Consider the following 18049-nt stretch of genomic DNA (forward strand, 5'->3'; position numbering starts at 1 on the left):
AATGATATCTATATTGGGAGGGAAAATGGGGAACCAGCATGGGTTTTTGAAGACTGTGTGTGTTGAGCAAGGTATACATGAAGGGTTTGGTAAGTGGCTTAGGATGGGGAATTCAAACACATACAGAATAAAAAGGGCTTCCTCATAGTAAGATGGCCCCATGTAGGGTAGGGACAGATAAAGATAGCCTAAATTATGTAGGAAAGGAAGCAGCAGCAATGAGATATTGGTTACATATGAATAAAAATGATAAAAATAAATATGTTAAGAATCCGGGGGGTCTGATTACTCAGTATCAGAGAAGAGAGTTACAAATACTTAAGGGAGAAAACTAAAGTGAATCTTATGATATTGGATGGAATTGGAGGCACTAGTAAAAGTCTATGGTTTTCAATATAGATAGGTAGCTATAAAAACAAATATACATGTAAATATGCACATGTGTATGTGATGTTTGTGTGTGTGTGTATATATATATATACATTATATATATATATATATATATATATATATATATATATTTAAACCTCGTATGTATACACACACACACACACACACACACACACACACACACAGCTCTGTTCACTAAGACATCCTAGGGGCATTGAAACTCCAAAACTAATGAGCACACTTAGCCCTCAGATCTTGGTTGCTAAATACCATTCTCCATTAAAAGAAACCAAGGATCCTTGGAGAAATGGCTGGAGGTTGGAGTATAGAGAGTACAAAATACGCCAGGAATGCCTTGATAGAAAGTAATAAAGTGTTTAAGTTATGACAAGAACATGTCAAAGTCAGCTTGAAGGAGCTCTCAATAATCAGATCAGATAATTGGACCATGAAAATGAACAATTATGTTTACCGTTCCAAAGCACATCCTTCCCTCCATATATGTATTCATTACAAAATGTAAAGAGTAATTTACAATAGAAAAGTCTGGCATAAACCAACCTTATCAAGTAATCAAAAATAACACCATCAGTTATGTGATAAATTTAAATCATGGGTCATCTAATAGGAGGAGGTAAAGAGAACATAATTTCACTTTTTAAATATTTTTACCCAAAATACACAGCCTGAATCTAATCATGAATTAGCATCAGAAGAACCAGAATTGAGGGTTATCCTTCAAAATAATGTAGTAATGTCTGTGATCTAAGAGACTCTTAAATATGGAGAACAAACAGAGAATTACTGGAGGGGTTGTGGGAGTAGGGAGGGGCTAAATGGGTAAAGGGAATTAAGGAATCTACTCCTGAAATTACTGTTGCACTATATGCTAACTAACTTGGATATAAATTAAAAAAATAAATTAAGTTAATATTTTTTAAAAAATTAAAAAAAAAACCCAAAACTTAAAAAAAAAAAAAGTCTTAATGTTATAAAATTCAATGCAAGTCTGAGAAACCTTTCAAGATTGAGGTGGACTAAAGAGATTAAACAGCTAAATATGACATGTGGGTTTGACCCAGAAACTTACCATAAACAACATCAATTGTTGGAGTACCTGGGTGACTCAATCCATTAAGCGACCAACTTCGGCTCAGGTCATGATCTCACAGTTCATGAGTTCGAGCCCTCCATCGGGCTCTGTGCTGACAGCTCAGAGCCTGATGCCTGCTTCAAATTCTGTGTCTCCCTCTCTCTCTGGTCTTCCCCCACTCATGCTCTCTCTCTCGCCTTCAAACATAAATAAAAATTAAAAAAAAAACAAAAATGAACATCAATTGCAATAATCACTGAAATCTGAGTTGAGTGTCAGGATTCATACATCGATGTCCTTGTTTATAAAAATAAAATAAATAATATTAATTTAATTTTTAACGCATTAAAAATATTTTAATTTAATTTAAAAAATAAAATAAAAATGTAAACAAACAAACAAACTTGGGTGGCTCAATCAGTTAAGTGTCTGACTCTTGATTTCAGCTCAGGTCATGACCTCATGGTTCATGGGATCGAGCCCTGCACTGACAGTGTGTGTCCTGCTTGGGATTCTCTCTCTCTTTCTCTCTCTACCCCTTTTCCACTCACACACTCTCTCTCTCTCTCAAAATAAATAAACATTTCTTAAAAATAAAAAAAATAAAAATAAATACTAAAGTATCTGAGGATAACAGAGTCTCTTATCATCAAACAATTCAGGTTAAAAAAAATTCTGTTTAGTGTGCTTGAAACTTAAATGAAAGAAAGAGGTTGTTTCAAAATAAAAAACAACATAATAAATTTCTTGAAGGCCTAAACATATGGCTTCTGGGAAAAAGAAATAGATATGCTTTTCCCTGTTCTACTTAAGTACAATGATAAATCCTGAACACTATGTAAAACAAAAGTAAGATTCTGGAAGATGGAGAGAAGAGGCAGACACTATGGTGAACACTACAATTCTACAGTTGTGAAACTGTAGAACAATTCTACAGTAAATGCACAGCCTATAGAATTAAAACTATATGATAGTTATAAGGGAACGAATACAGTATATAATAGTTTTGTGTTCTGATAAAATAGGTAAAAGACAACATTCAAAACTGAGGTGATAAAGGGGAGAAAATATGAAAGTAGGATAGACTTGTTTATTGCCTGATAGCATCTATCTAGTACAAAATAATATTATTTTAGATCAGATACTTGTAGAGAAAGACTAGGTGAGAAGAAGTGGTTACAGTTATATTCAAAACTGCTAATAGTAGGGAACCAATAGAAAATACCAAGGAAAGTAATTTTTAAAAAGAACAACTTAAAATATCATATAAAGATGTTAATATAAAAGTAAACATTAGTATAAAAATGCAACCTTCCTAGACACCTAAAGGAAAGATTAAAACACAAATAATGGAAAAACAGATCATAACTATTTTTAGTGGTTACATAGGAGAAGAGAAAGAATAGAATGAAGGGAACAGGGAAAGAAGCTTGAATTCTTTGAGTATACTTTCTTAAAACTTGAGTTTGGTACTATGTCAATATTTCCCCAAAGAATACTAACAAAATTATAAATCAACCCCTTGAATGGAACATGAAATAAATGAACCTAAATATGTATTCAGTTGGATGAACTATTCCAAAAGACTTTAAAACACTAATTCAGCTTTACGTGGTTAGTAGTATGTATCCTAGAGGAAAAAAGTGTAAATAGAGTCCAAAACCGTTTTAACTAATCTGTATTATTATAGTAGCGTAGTTGATTACTGCATCTGTGTATTGGGGAATAATGTAAGTGAGTTATAATTGTGGGACATCCATCATTTCCAGCATCATCATGGAGAACTGCAATTCTTGCTATGGGATAAAGGCAATGTAGATGAAAGCATCCAAATAAAAACTCTGTTAGCTTTACTTTGAAACTCATGGAAGTAGCAACATAAACTCATGATACATTTTATCTTTAAAAATGCATCCTAGCTCCATTCACCGAAAAGACAAAATAATGTCCAAACTAGTACCAGTGTGCAGACCTACTGTCCACAGTGTAATCTTTACATACCATTTCACACTTAACACAGCCAGGAGTCCTTAGAGAATTGGTTGGTTCATTTCTGCATGAGTCTGGAACATTTTGACACATCAGAGAAAACTATCAAAGACTGTTAAGTTAGGGTCAGAATAACCCAAGAGCCGAGTTGAAAAGGCTCCCACTATCAAAAATGGGGAAAATTGAACATCAATTAAAATAACTGCAATGAACTAAAACATACCAAATATATTTCAAACTATTAGTTCAAATAATAGTAAAAAATGTGTTGTTTTTTTTTTTTTTACAAAACTAATTGGTCACTGTGCTAATGATTCAATTCATTATTTGAAAACCAGAGAATAAAGGAATCAGGTATCACCTTAATTTTCTGATATAATTATATCACAGGGTAACCAAATCAAGATAAAGGGAAGTGTCTTTTTATAGAAATAGTCTGGGTAATAAATGAAAAAGGAATCATAGAAGTAAAGTATCATCCTGCCTAAATGGATCAATTATTGATCTAGACGGTGAATATCAGGGACTGCTAACAACCAGGTATTATGTGCCTCCTAATGGAAGAAGACAACATTGGTAATAAAAGAGACATGCTGATAACACTGACACTCAATCTGACAAGCCCCTCAGTCAAACTACTAATTTGTAGGAAATAAGAAATGGTAAATTCCAAAAGGTGATACAATCAGCAAAATCTAGAGGGTGGGGAATGCTCCAGAAAATGACCCAGTTTCTTCAACTTAGAAGTTACAAACTTAAAAAAAAAAAAACCCTCAAAACCAAATACATTGTATACATAAGAGGGTAGAATGAAAAAAAGAAGAGGGAGGAACAGAAGAAAGCCTAGAAAGAAGGAAGCCTAGAGACAGAGATTTAAGACATCATTCAGTCACTGCATTTGAATCTTATTTGTATTCTAAAAAAATACATACACACATACATACATACAAATACATACACACACACACACACACACACACATATACAAAATGAAAACAAATTAGAACATTTTTTAGAGAACTGGAAATTTGAACACTGATAGATAATTACTGATGCTAAGAAATTATTGAAAAGTTTTTTTTTTAGTTGTGTTAATTTTAAGCTTTCTTTAAAAGAACCCTTATGTTTGGGGTGCCTGGGTGGCTTAGTTGGTTAAGCGTCTGACTCTTGGTTTCAGCTCAGGTCATGATCCTACGGTTTCATGAGTTTGAGCCCCGCATCGGGCTATGTGCTAACAGCACAGAGCCTGCTTGAGATTTTTCCCTCTTTCTGTATCTCTGCCCCTACCCCACTCATGCTGTCTCTGTCTCTCTCAAAAATAAAGAGACATTAAAATTTTAAAAAAGAGTCCTTATGTTTTAGAGACACATGCTAGTATATTTATAAATTAAGTATTAGGATGTCTGAGATTATCTTCAAAATAATATTGAGGGAGTAGGTAGGTGGGGATGAAACTTGATTAGCTATAGTTGATAATTGTTAAGTCTGGGTGATGGTATGCAGGGTTCATTATACGACTCCTACTCTACCTACTTTTGTATATGTTTGAAATTTTCCATGATAAAAGTTTCCCAAAAAAGTGATAAAGTGAAGGGAAAAGTGATAACAAAATAATCACAACTTATGATCATTACTTGAAAACAAACTTGCTTTGATTGGACATATAATAGAGTAACAAAAAACATCTGATTTTTCCAGTTATCAGGTAAAGTGCTATCTCTTTTGGCTTTCAGTACAAGAATAATTATTTTATGTCCGTTTTATTACATAGGAGAGAATCACATCACTCTGGCCATAGAGCACAAATTCAGAGAGAAGCTGAAAATTCTGGCAACTGAGTGTTCCCTTTTCCTGCTACACATGGACCACTCCTGGAGGTTTGTAGATGTAATCCCAGATCTGCTGAAGACAGCCTGCATTAGAACTAGGGCAAGCCAGAAAAAGCAGACCCATGACAGAGAAAAAGACTAGATCCTGTCTGACCTCCCTTTGGAATCATCTTGCTACAGTTCAACAGGGTTCTCTGTATTTCAAAAATAATTTTTTGAAAGAATCATTATTATGAAGTGTCAACAGAGTTTGGTAAAGTTTCTCTTAGCATTTTTGGAGAAATCATGGAGAAAAATGAACTGAAAGATGGTGCAGTTGCATAGATTCCCAACTACTTGAACACAGAATGTGGATAAATGATAATTACAGACCAAAGGGGAGAATTTGTTCTCCAACACTTTTTCTCTGTCCTAATCAGCATTTTATCATAATCTTGGGTTAAGATACAAATGGAATACTTATAAATTTTCACATGCACATATCTAGGAGTCTTCAATAAACTACATAACTTTAAATGAAGATTTAGAGACATCATAATTTCTAGGAAAAAATAAGTTGCAACTGATGAGACTTTTTATGTGAATAAATTAATAGCATTTCATAAAAACTTTAAAAAGTCAATTTTATAAGCACAGGGAAAGAAAAAGAGTCCAACAGCAAATCATGGGTGAAGGCCTGGGATCTCAGTTGGATGCACATTCAACTGATCTGTCTATAACTGTGGCCAGAAAAAACAAAAGAAAACTGTGTGTGTATATGTGTGTGTGTATAAATACATACACATAAATATATATATATACATACATACAAAAATATACATATATATAATTATTATTATATCATATAATTATATGTACAATTTTAGCAGAAGCACAATCTCCAGATCAACTGAAGTCCAACTCCATTTGCCTGTTGTCCTTGCCAGAGTAAATACAGGTCTTATATTCAGTACCTATTTATTAACATATTGAAGGAAGAAATTTTACAAAGTAGAAGGCTATAGGGGAAAGGACAATTATCAAGAAAGTTTGTAATAGCTAATGATCTGAGACTGTTTAAGGACTAAGACTGCACGGCAACTCTCTTATTTAATGAAAGAGGTGAGGCATGTGGGAAAGATACTAAATTTATCCGATGTAGATCCAGAACTAAGCCACAGGATGGAAATTACAGACATGTAGGTTTAGGCTTAAGAAGAGAGATTGTTTTCTAACAATCAGAGCTGCCTGAAATCAGATGTTTTCTTTATGGAAGCAGGAAACTCACTAATCATTACAAATGTTCCTAATGATCGCCCCTTTAGGTAACTAGGTACGTCCCCAACAAAAGGAAGTGAGAAGATAAGCTTAAAGATCGTTATAGGACATTTATAATTTAATAGCATATTATTAAATTAATTACACTAATAGCCAAATAAAGACAGCTTATAAAACTTGTTTATAACAACAGGACAATATTATTCTATATTTGCTATCATACATTCCTTAAAAATTATTGAGCCACCTGAAAAACAACAAAAACTTTAACCTTCTTGTATGTATTTGTTCCTGCTTGACTCATATTTCCCCCCATTGTATCTTTTGATCTAACCAACTCAGCTAATCCACAAAACATGCCACTACCACGCACTTAATAACATTTAATGTGCTGGCCAAAGTCTCCATTAAACTCTTACGTTTTGTGAATCAGCAGCTCCATAATTGATTTAAGTTGCTTCTTCCTTTCTCTACTGATTGCCAAGCAAAGACTTAACAGATATATGAATATATTCTGCTGAGCATAATCTAAAACCACGTAACCTTTTCACAGCAAAAATCAAGTTAAAGCTTACTTAGATTCAGGGCATCATATGCTTGACACTTACATTTATAATTTATTGCATAAAATGGAAGCAAAGGATACACTTCTCTTTGATCTACTCAATCTAAATATTGACTTATAAATTACACCAGAAAATATTTTGCCAAACTCAGGTGTTTAAGATGTAACCCCAAATATCTCTAGTTTCTATCATTCTAGATGGATGATACATAAATCCATAAGTCATTTTATTCACCAAATATTTACTGAATGGCTATTTGTCATGCCTTGCCCAATGCCCTGGGAATAAAAAATGGAAAAAAAAAAGTCATGATCCCTGTCCTCATGGGGCATACAATCTAGTAGAATACATAAACATCAGTCATATTATACTAAAATCCAACATAAAACTTGAGTGGTGATTAGCTGTTAATAACGAAAGCTATTAATAATGGGATTAGACCTGGTCAAGTTCAGGAAGAGCTCCCCTGAAGAAGTGACAACAGAGCCTCTCTAAAGAATGAGTCAAAGTTCTCCCAGACACAAGAGACACGGAAAAGTACTTTACACTCACAACAATGTAAATGCTTTCTTGTGGGACAAAATATTACAAGTATAAAAGACTAGAAGAGATCTGTGTGGCTAGAACCAAGAAGGGCACACTTAAAAAAAAAAAAAAAAGAGCCTAGAATAAGATAAACCTGGAATAACAGATGGGGCCAGATCACACACACCCTTCAAAAGTGTGGGTAGTAAACATGATTGGAATTGGATAGCACTGCAATTCGTCATGGATCATTTGACAAAAGAGGAGAGGTATGAAGATGCAGAGCGGAAGCTAGTAAGCTAGTTATGAGGCTATTTTACTCATCCATTTGGAAGAAAAGTAGCTTGGATTGGTATGGCCATGGAAGTAATGAAATTGTGTTTGGGAGATACTTAGAAGGTAAAAGTAATCCAAATGTGTCTTTTGCCTATACATTAGATTTACAGAACTTGAGTTGCATAGTGCCTCTTTCTCCAGAGATTCCCTGAATTTGTGAGCTGTATCAGTCATGGTTCTCCAAAGAAATAAAACCAATAGGTTACATATATAGAAAGGGAGACATATTTTAAGGAATTGGCTCACACAACTGTGGAGGCTGGCAAGTCTAAAATTTGTAGGGCAGGCCAGGAGGCTTGGAATGTAGGCAGGATTTCTATGTTAGTCTTGTGGCAGAATTCCTTCTTCTCAGGGAAATCTCAAATTTTGTTCTTAAGGCCTGCAAGTGATTGGATGGGGTCCACCCAGATCATTGAGGGTCCTTTATTTAAAATCAGTGATAGTAGGGGCACTTGGGTGTCTCCTTCAGTTAAGGACCTGACTCTTATTTCAGCTCAGGTCATGATCTTACAGTTGTGAGATACAGCCCTGTGGCAGGCTCAGCGTGAAGCTTGCTTGGGATTCTTTCTTTCTCTTGCTCTCTCTGCCCAATTCTCTCTCTTTCTCAAAATAACTAAACATTTTTAAATTATTAAATTTAAATTAATAAAAAAATAAACTGATGGTAATCAATCATATCTACCTTCACAGCAATGTTTAGACTAGTTTTGTTTGCTTGTTTGTTTAATGTTTATGTATTTTTGAGAGAGACAGACAGAGAGAGAGAGACAGAGACAGAGTGCAAGCTGGGGAGGGGCAGAGAGAGAGGGAGACACAGAATCCAAAGCAGGCTCCAGGCTCTGAGCTGTCAGCACGGAGCCCAACGCGGGCTCATGAGGCTCGAACCCATGAATGGCAAGATCATGACCTGAGCCATGACCTGAGCCAAAGTCGGACCCTTAAGTGACCGAGCCACTCAGGTGCCCCTAGTGGCTCAGTTTTTGTTTGACAAAAATACCACAGCCTAGACAAGCTGGCACATAAAATAACCATTGCATGAGCCATGTATAAATTTACCTCTTTTGATATCTCAGAGGACACTTCTCAGTTTGGCATTTTGAAATCTAGTAAACAAATCCATATAAACTTTTCATGGATTTATTAGCTCTAATAAGTGAACTTTAATAAAATGTTACTTTATTTTAGCCCTAGGTTTTCCATATTATAAAAATATATTTTGTTTATATCTTTCCTCATGTGAGAGGCTCTCTGTTATACTCAGCTCCTTCCTCAAACAATTGTAAGTTTCCTAGATTTTCTAGGATAACACAGTTATTAAAAACAACAAAAAATGTATTATGTTAACTTTGACACATGCCTTGGTCTTAGATTTGTCTAACATGACCAAAAAAATCAAGTTACATGACACTACCATTCTGCCCAACTCCTTAAGCATATCCATTAGGAATTTTAGTATTGGAAAGTCCTCATTGTATTAGCAAATCTTGAGGTTTTATTGAAAATTCCTAAGAAATTTATTAAAAATATTCATGAAGTCAAATCATGAAATACCTTCAAATGCCTTTAACAATCCTACAGCCAAAAAAAAAAAAAAAATAACCAGACTTTTTCTTATATTTTGGTATGTTGACTTCATTTTTTTCTCCTGTATGAATCTCCCAGGCGTTAGCAAAACCACCAACATCAAAATAACTTTTGTGTATGTGTGTGTGCACACACGTGCACATAGGCACATTTTATGTAAATCTTTGGCAAAACTTTAAGTCAAAATGAAACATATTTTCTGATTTCTCCTTGTTCAAGTGTTCATTTACATATCATGGCCTCCAGCACATGACTTCCAACCTCCCCCATCAATGCATATAAAGACACACTACAGTGGAATTAATGAATCTTTCCCCCTGATATTTCTGTAGCAAGCACAGTATATGAATCTGTAGGATGAATTCAGTACATCTTTCTGAGACATCAACTTAACTACAAGATTTGGAGGAAAAAATGTTGTCAAATAACTAGTCAGAATTTTAAAACACATGTTTTGCCTCTTCCTGGGACTTATTATCCTTATCTACTATTTCTGTTCCCTCTCTAACTTTTCTATTAATTTTTCTATGTCTTTATTTTTGCTTGCCACCCACTAACGGGTTCTTTTGATTTCTGCTACTGTTTTTCTTTCCAGACCTAATATTTCTGCTTAATTCTTTGTGAGTTTTCTTGCTTCATATTCTTTTACAGCACATTGAGCATATTATTTTGCTTACTGTTAATTTTTAATTCATTATTAATCCATCAGTTCAAGTAATCCTCCATATCATATAGTCTGTTGTCTCTTTTTTTAGCAGTCTGTCTTCTCAAATGTTCAGATATTTGGGCTAGTAGGCTCATGTTCCCCTGAGTATATCAGCTACCCTATCCAGTCCCTAGTTTGCGTGCTTCTTGGTGAATTGAAAAAGTGAAGGGATGAGCCCTTGGGAAGATTACATCATAAGTGGCATTTACTGCCTCTGTTTGCTATCACTCTTACTAATTAAGTATTCACTTTTAGAATTCGTTTAGAAAAAAGCAGCACCAGAAGGGGGAAGCCTCTTTACTAGTTACCTAAGAGCCGTGGGAGTTTGGAAGACAATGGCATGGAAGAGTAAATGCCTGAAAGCAACCAGTCAGCCACGCCACTGGTCATCAGCTTACCTACCCCAGCAGACCTTTCACATTGCTTGATAATACCTTCCGACACCAGGTGGCCTGAGCTGTTGCTGAGATAATGGAATCTGCAGTGACTGCCCAACTCAGTATGGAGGAAAAGTAAGAGTAGAATGTAAAAACCACTCCAACCATCTTTTACCCCTGTGTATGGCTGACCTCTACTCCAAGCTACTGAAACCCCCAACCCTTCGCCATACGTACCAATTCAAGGTCTCTTATTTTTGTGTTCATTTCTCAGATTTGAGCTCCCTTCTGATCTTTGTATGGTTGGCTTTAGAGAAGAAGCTAATAGCTCACACTACATTATTTTTTTCGGGAACTAGAGTCCAAAACATAATTTGTCTGCTAAAGTGAATATTATTATGGACTAGAAGGCAAGGTTCACATGAACATATCAGATACAAATACAAAAGTTAAAACACATTTTGTTCTTGCAGCAGATTTCTTCAAGTTATGCCCAGGGTGTACTTTCAACTCCCAAGATGTACCTATTCAATCTACTCTGCCGTTATAAGTCTCAAAAGTGCTGGCTTCAGTGATCAATGGAATAATCTTTTGTTACAAATCCCACCAGTCTGCCCAACAAAGAAAGAGATTCACTGGTCTGTAACTCTCTGGTCTCCAGGGAACACTTCTCACTCATGGTTGGAAGTTTCCTTGGCAATCACACAGCAGAGTGGCCTGCTTATGGCAGCTTGCATATTTATGCCAATGACTCCATAATTTCACCCCTGAGTTCCTTTAAAACTCTCTTGACAGGTCATTAGCAGCAGAGGGCCTAGGGGATCTGAGAGATGCTGAGACCAGAGAACAGAGGAAGAGAAAACAGAACGCTCACCAACCAATAGGACCTGGGTAAACAAAGTCATAGGCCAAATATGCCTGAGGTCTCAAGTGCATACACTTACATAAAGCAGAGTAAGAGAGATTCTAAAGTCCAAAAGGCCAGTGGCTGTGCACATGGGGAGACAGTCTGCAACCAGGAGCTTGGAAGACAGGAAAGAAATAGGAACACAACAGGCAGCCAAGAGAAAGCAGAACCTGGACTGGGGTGTGGAAACAGTTGGGTCAGCTGTCTTCATGTTCTTCTCACCTGGTGTGAGCCCACCCACACTGAACTTGGCCTGGGAAAGGCACTTGGAAACAGCTGTCATGCTGGACAGTGAGGGTAAGAGAGGAGGTAGAACAAAGGCATTTTCTTGACAAAAAATTGGGGTGGATGATTTCAATCCAAGTTATTTGTCTTCATCTAGTTTTGCAGTTACATATAGAGCCTAGCATTTACTGGCATTTGACCTCGTATTTCTGACCTATTTCTGTTAAGAGATAATTTGAGAGTACAGTCCTTTAATGTTATCCTCAGAAAACTCCCAAGCAAAGAATTCGTTTATTCTCCTTGTTCTCTCCCTTTTGTTCCCAAGTGTGCCCTTCACAACATCATTGCCAAATTCTGTCTCTGGTTTTCTGTCCTTAACATGTTTAAATAAATTATTATTGGTATTAGAGACTATTACAGGTTTTCCTTGAATTATTTTTTTGATTTGCTTAATGTTTACTATGCCCTTCACCTTCCACAATACTGAGCTATCCTGGTTTCATCTCTTGACTTATCTTCCTCTTTCTGTAAACATAATTTTCCTTATTATACAGCTCCTTTTTGAAAACTTGACTTTCAGGCTTACTGTGATTTATTTGCTTTTGATTTTTTTTTCCTTTCAAAGTGTCCTTAACTGCTTATTTTGTCAATTTTCAATCTCTAAATTTCAATTTTATGATAAATTTCTTTTTGCTTATTTATTTTCCTTTCTCCATATGATTATGGTATTAAATATTGGTGCTTCTTGGTGCTCCTTATTTATTTTCAAATAAATCAATCACAAATTTTTGTCCCCAACAAAGAATCAAGCCAATATAGAAATATCTGTGTGAATTTTAAGATGGATTATTCTAGAAAGTAGATAGAACTCATCCACATACCTTGCTTCAACTTAGGATTTCATCCTGTCTTGGCCTCTATTGGGTGGATACTTGAAATCTCCCAAGATTATTATTCTTTCTACCTAATTTGCCCAATCTCAGTTAGCATTTTCAGTTTATCTTAATTATGAAACGTATAGTGCACTACTCTTACATGTTTATCACTTTGTTGTGTGAGATTTGCTGGCCAAGCCTCACATACATTTGCCACCTTCTTTCATCCTACGAATAATTCTACTGTTGTCAGATTTTTTATCCTGGAAGCCCCACATTCACCCAAGAGCAATTAACTGAGCAGTCACTATATGTCAGCACTATGCCAGACTTGGCAGTCACCAAAAAAGAGATCATTCCAGCTATTATAAGGCTGAGAAGTCTCAAGGCTTTCCATCACTGCCAAGCATACATTTATAATTTTTATTGATGCATTTTTAGATCATAAAATAGTTATATCATTTTAAGGTGACCTTTGCCATTTGTTGTCAGTTGGTTACTTTATCATCTTCACTTTCTTTAAATATGACATTATCTAATGAATTTGAGTAGATGGGGTGGGAGGTGGAGAAGAGGCCTGGTCAATTCTTATAAGGAATTTTTTTGTGCTAATCAACAGTTTTCACCTAAGTTTTAGTTATACACATTGAAAACAAAACAAACAAACGAACAAAAAACGTGCCCTGTGACTACTGGTTTAAAATCGTGATAAAACCCCTGAAGCAGCCACTCCCCCTAAAAATTTATAAAAACCATAAAACGTGGAAATATTAAAGACATCAAAAATATCAAGACTGACAATTAAGAAGTTATCTGGATCTAAGAGAAAACCTCTACTAAGTGCAGGCTTTACCTGTATTTCCACAGAGCTGCCACACCCACTAAAACAAAAGCACAGTGACACTTCCCTCACTCCCATACCTCTGACTCAGAATACCTCTCCTATATAGGTGATGCCTTTTTCATGGAGTATAATTCTCCTTCCCGATCCTACTATTCTATGACATGCTGAGAAGAGAAATATATCAGTCTAAATAATCTTAGTAAGAGTTAACATTTATAGGAGAAGATTCTGTGCAAGGCATGGTTCTGAGCCCTTCCCATCTATTATTTCTTTTAATACTCATGATTATCCTAAGAGGGATATTATTCCCATTATACAGATGATAAGAACTGAAGGAAAGAAGTTCTGTAATTGTTAAAAGATTATTCACTGAAGTAGAGGCAAGTTCAGGATGTAAATAAACATTCAAGCTCTAAGTACCTTAGTGTACTTTAGGACAATCTAGAAATTATGTGTCTGGAGGGTCTGGGACTGAGAGATTAATTGACCCTGCCACTGAGCATAATTCCTGCTCATATTGTATATGAAAGACAACGTGCTGATGAAATTGTATACGATGTCTCAGAGTTAAGTTTTTAAGAAAAGACGGTATATACATAGGAAGAGATTTAGAAGGTAGGGAGAATACAGCTGAGCTTCATTTACCAATTTACATAAATGCCCCCCCTTTTTTTTCATTTTTCCAAAGCAACTTGATACCACCTTCTGCGACCATTGTTACAAGAATCATGGGTGTTTATTTATACTGCTGTTTTAACTTTTATTCAATGTGAGGAAGCTTATTTACCCTCTCTGCATCTCAGATTTCCATTCATTTCTCTTCTTAAAGTGCTAAAATAATCATAGCTTGAATTGTTATTTTTATTAAGTATCATAGTTATCATTAGTAGCTTTGACCAAAAGCTCTCTGATAACATCAGCAGTGGCTTATTCTTCTTTATGCCCTAACTGACTAGCATCGTAATTGTTACATTACAGGTGCCCAATGCACATTAATGGAACATTAAACTTAATGACCAAACTATAAATTTGCTAAAAACTCTCAGACACATAGAGTTAGTACTAGAGTTGATTGCCCAAAAGATGATAGCTTTGATGACACAATCCTTCTTCCCCTTCCACAAAATCTGTGCCCATGGGACCACTCCATGATAGCACTATGCCCTTGAATAGAGACAATGAAGAAAACTGTCCAAAGTTAGCTTTACAAAGTGATTTAAATTGCTTTGTTTATAGAAGAAACATCCTGTTTCCATGTGCAATACTGAAAATTATGGCCTAATTTCTGAGTGCTTCTGGAACCACAAATTGATTCTATCACAAGAAGCAAAAACATGGATGCCCGGCACCACTGAAAAATAAGAATTTGTAGAATTCATGGTATCAGAGAGTATGGATTAGACAAATTAATTAATTTGTCTTTTCTCCTACTTAAGCTCTTCCACCATTCAAATCCTTTTCCACATTCTGAAGCAGTTTCTGTGTCTCTCAAACGGAAGTACAACCCACAAACTTTCATAGCATTTATATGTAGCTGCCTTTCATTTTAAGGCAAGAGAAACAGAGAAGTATTTTCCTGGAGTCTGAATGCTATTAGTTACAAAAGTAGATGGTCAGAGTAATAGATTGTACTGTGGTAGAAGAATGTGTGTTTACTGAAAGTAGAGTCATCCATATTGTTTTAAGTAAACTTATGTTTTATGTGTGTGTAATATGTGGGACCCTAGAGAGTACAAGGACTTCATTTGTCCAGGTTTATGGATGGTACTGGTTACCAGTCCTATCACAGTCCAAATTTCTTATTATATGAATACTTTAGGGGGTTTAGGAAATAAAATATTAGTCTCCCCAAACAAGTCTTGTCAGAAATCAGCCAAGACATGAATCAATACTCACCTAGGAAAAACTGAAATTTTATAATGGAAAAAAAAAAAAAAAAAGAGGAGGGGAGGGGAAAGAAAGCATTAAAATACTGGGTATAAAACTTATGGGCTGCTACAAAAGCAGTACTTTAAGGGAAAATGATAGCTGAAAATGCCTATATCAAAAAAAAATCTCAAATAAATACCTTAGTTTCCCATTATAAGAAACAAAACCCAACAAAAATGGAAGAAATCATTAGAGCAGATATTAATGAAATAAAAAATTTAAAAATAGAGAAAAGCCAACAAAACCATAAATTAATTCTTGAAAAGATCAACAAAATTAACAAAACTGTAGCTAGAATTATGAAGAAAAAAGAGAAAAGACTCAAATTACTAAAATCAGGAACAAAAGAACAGACGTAACTACCAACCTTACAGAAATAAACAGGATTATAAGGACATAGCATAAACAACTGTATCAACAAATTACATAACTTAGATGAAATGGGATTTTTTTTCAAAAGATAAGAACTACTGAAAATTGACTCAAGAAGAAATGAAAAATCTGAAGAGACTTATAAAAAATTAATTAATTTAGTAACTTAAAACTTTCCCACCATGCAAAGTCCAGGTTAGATGGCTTTATAGGTGAAAACTACCAAACATTAAAATAATAATAATAATAATAATAATAATACCAATTTTCCATAAACTTTTCCAAAATATAGAAGAGAAATGGACACTTCTCATTTATTTTATGAGGTGAGTATTGGCCTTATGACAAAACCAAAGAGATTACAAGAAAATAAAATGACAAAATATCTTTATGAATACAGATATAAATTCCTCAACAAAATACTAGCAGAATCCAACAAACAGCATTACAAATGATCATAAATGAACACTATGTTGAGAATAATATACACTAAGAAATTACATAACCTAGAAGAAATGGATAAATTTCTAGAAACATACATGCTACAAAGACTGAATCATAAAGCAGTAAAAATATCTGAACAGACTTATAACTAGTAATGAGATTAAGTCAATAATCAAAAACTCCACCCTCCCCCCCAAAAATCTGAAGACCAGATGTCTTCACTGGAGAATCTACCAAATATTTAATAAAGAATTAACACTAATTCTCATATTTTTCCAAAAACTTAAAGAAGAGGGAAGGAATACTTTCATACTCATTCTATGAAGCCAGCATTACACTGATAGCAAAATCAGAAAAAGGCATACAAATAGGAAAGTAAAATTTTGTTTGCAGATGACATGATCTTGAACGTAGAAAACCCAAAAGATTCCACAAATATACTGTTAGAACCAATAAATGCAGTAAAATTACAGGATATAAAGTCAACAGTCCCAAATCAGTTGTGTTTCTACACACTAATAACAATCCAAAAAGAAAATTAAGAGAATAATTCCATTTATAATAGCATCAAAAAGAATAAAATATTTAGGAATAAACTTAACCAAGAAGGCAAAAATGTATCCATCAAAAACTACAAAACACTGATGAAATTAAAGAAGATCCAAATAAATACAAAGACAAGCAGTATTCATGGATTTGAAGACTGAACATTGTTAAAATGTTCATACTACTCAAAGTGATCTACAGATTCAATGTAATCTCTATCAAAATTCCAGCAACATTTTCTTTAGAAACAGAAAAATTCATCCTAAAATTCATATGGATCCCAATTAGCCAAAATTATCATGAAAAAGAAAAAAAAGTTGGCAGTCTCATGCTTTCTGATTTCAAAACTTATTACAAAGCTACAATAATCAAAACAGTGTACTACTGGCATAGAGACAGACATATAGACCAATGAAACATAAATAGGGAACTCAGAAATACGGTCAAATAATCTTTGAGAAGAGTGCTACATAATAGGGAAAAGACAGTCTCTTCAACATGATGCTGGGAAAACTAGATATCAATATTAAAAGTAAATGAAGTTAGATCCTTCCCTTACACTATATTTTCAAACCACATATGTAATAAGGAGTTAATATCTAGAACACATAAATAACTCCCACAACTCAACAACAACAACAACAAAAACAAAAACAACCCAATTTAAAAACGGGAATTTTTCTCCAAAAAATAGATATTTCTTCAAAGAAGATACACAAATGGTCAAGAAACATATGAAAAGATTCTCAATATTATTATCATCAAGGAAATGCATATCAAACTTCAATGAAACATCACCTCGCACCTGTTAGGATAGGATAGACACTATCGAATTAAAAAAAAAAAAAAAAACCAGAGAAAAATAAGTGTCAGCAAGGATGTGGAGAAATTGAAACCCTTGTGTATGATCAGTGGAACTGTAAAATGGTGCAGATACTACGCAAAACCTTATAGAGATTTCTCATAAAGTTAAAAATAGAACTACCATATGATCTGGTAATCTTGCTTCTGGGGATATATCCAAAAGAACTGCAAAAGTTGCTCAAAAAGGTTTACACACCTATGTTCACTGCAGCCTTTTCATAAGACTTGTGGACAAATTAAATAGTTCACATTGCTGCTAGGAATGTAAAATCGTGCACTTGCTGTAGAAAAAGTTAAACAGTTAAACATATAACCCAGCAATTCTACTCCTAGGTAGGTATATACCAAAGAGAAATGAAAATATATATCCACACAAGAATCGTATATACAA

This window comes from Panthera uncia, chromosome C2 (assembly GCF_023721935.1).
Source record: "Panthera uncia isolate 11264 chromosome C2, Puncia_PCG_1.0, whole genome shotgun sequence".
In the NCBI taxonomy this organism is placed as follows: Eukaryota; Metazoa; Chordata; class Mammalia; order Carnivora; family Felidae; genus Panthera; species Panthera uncia.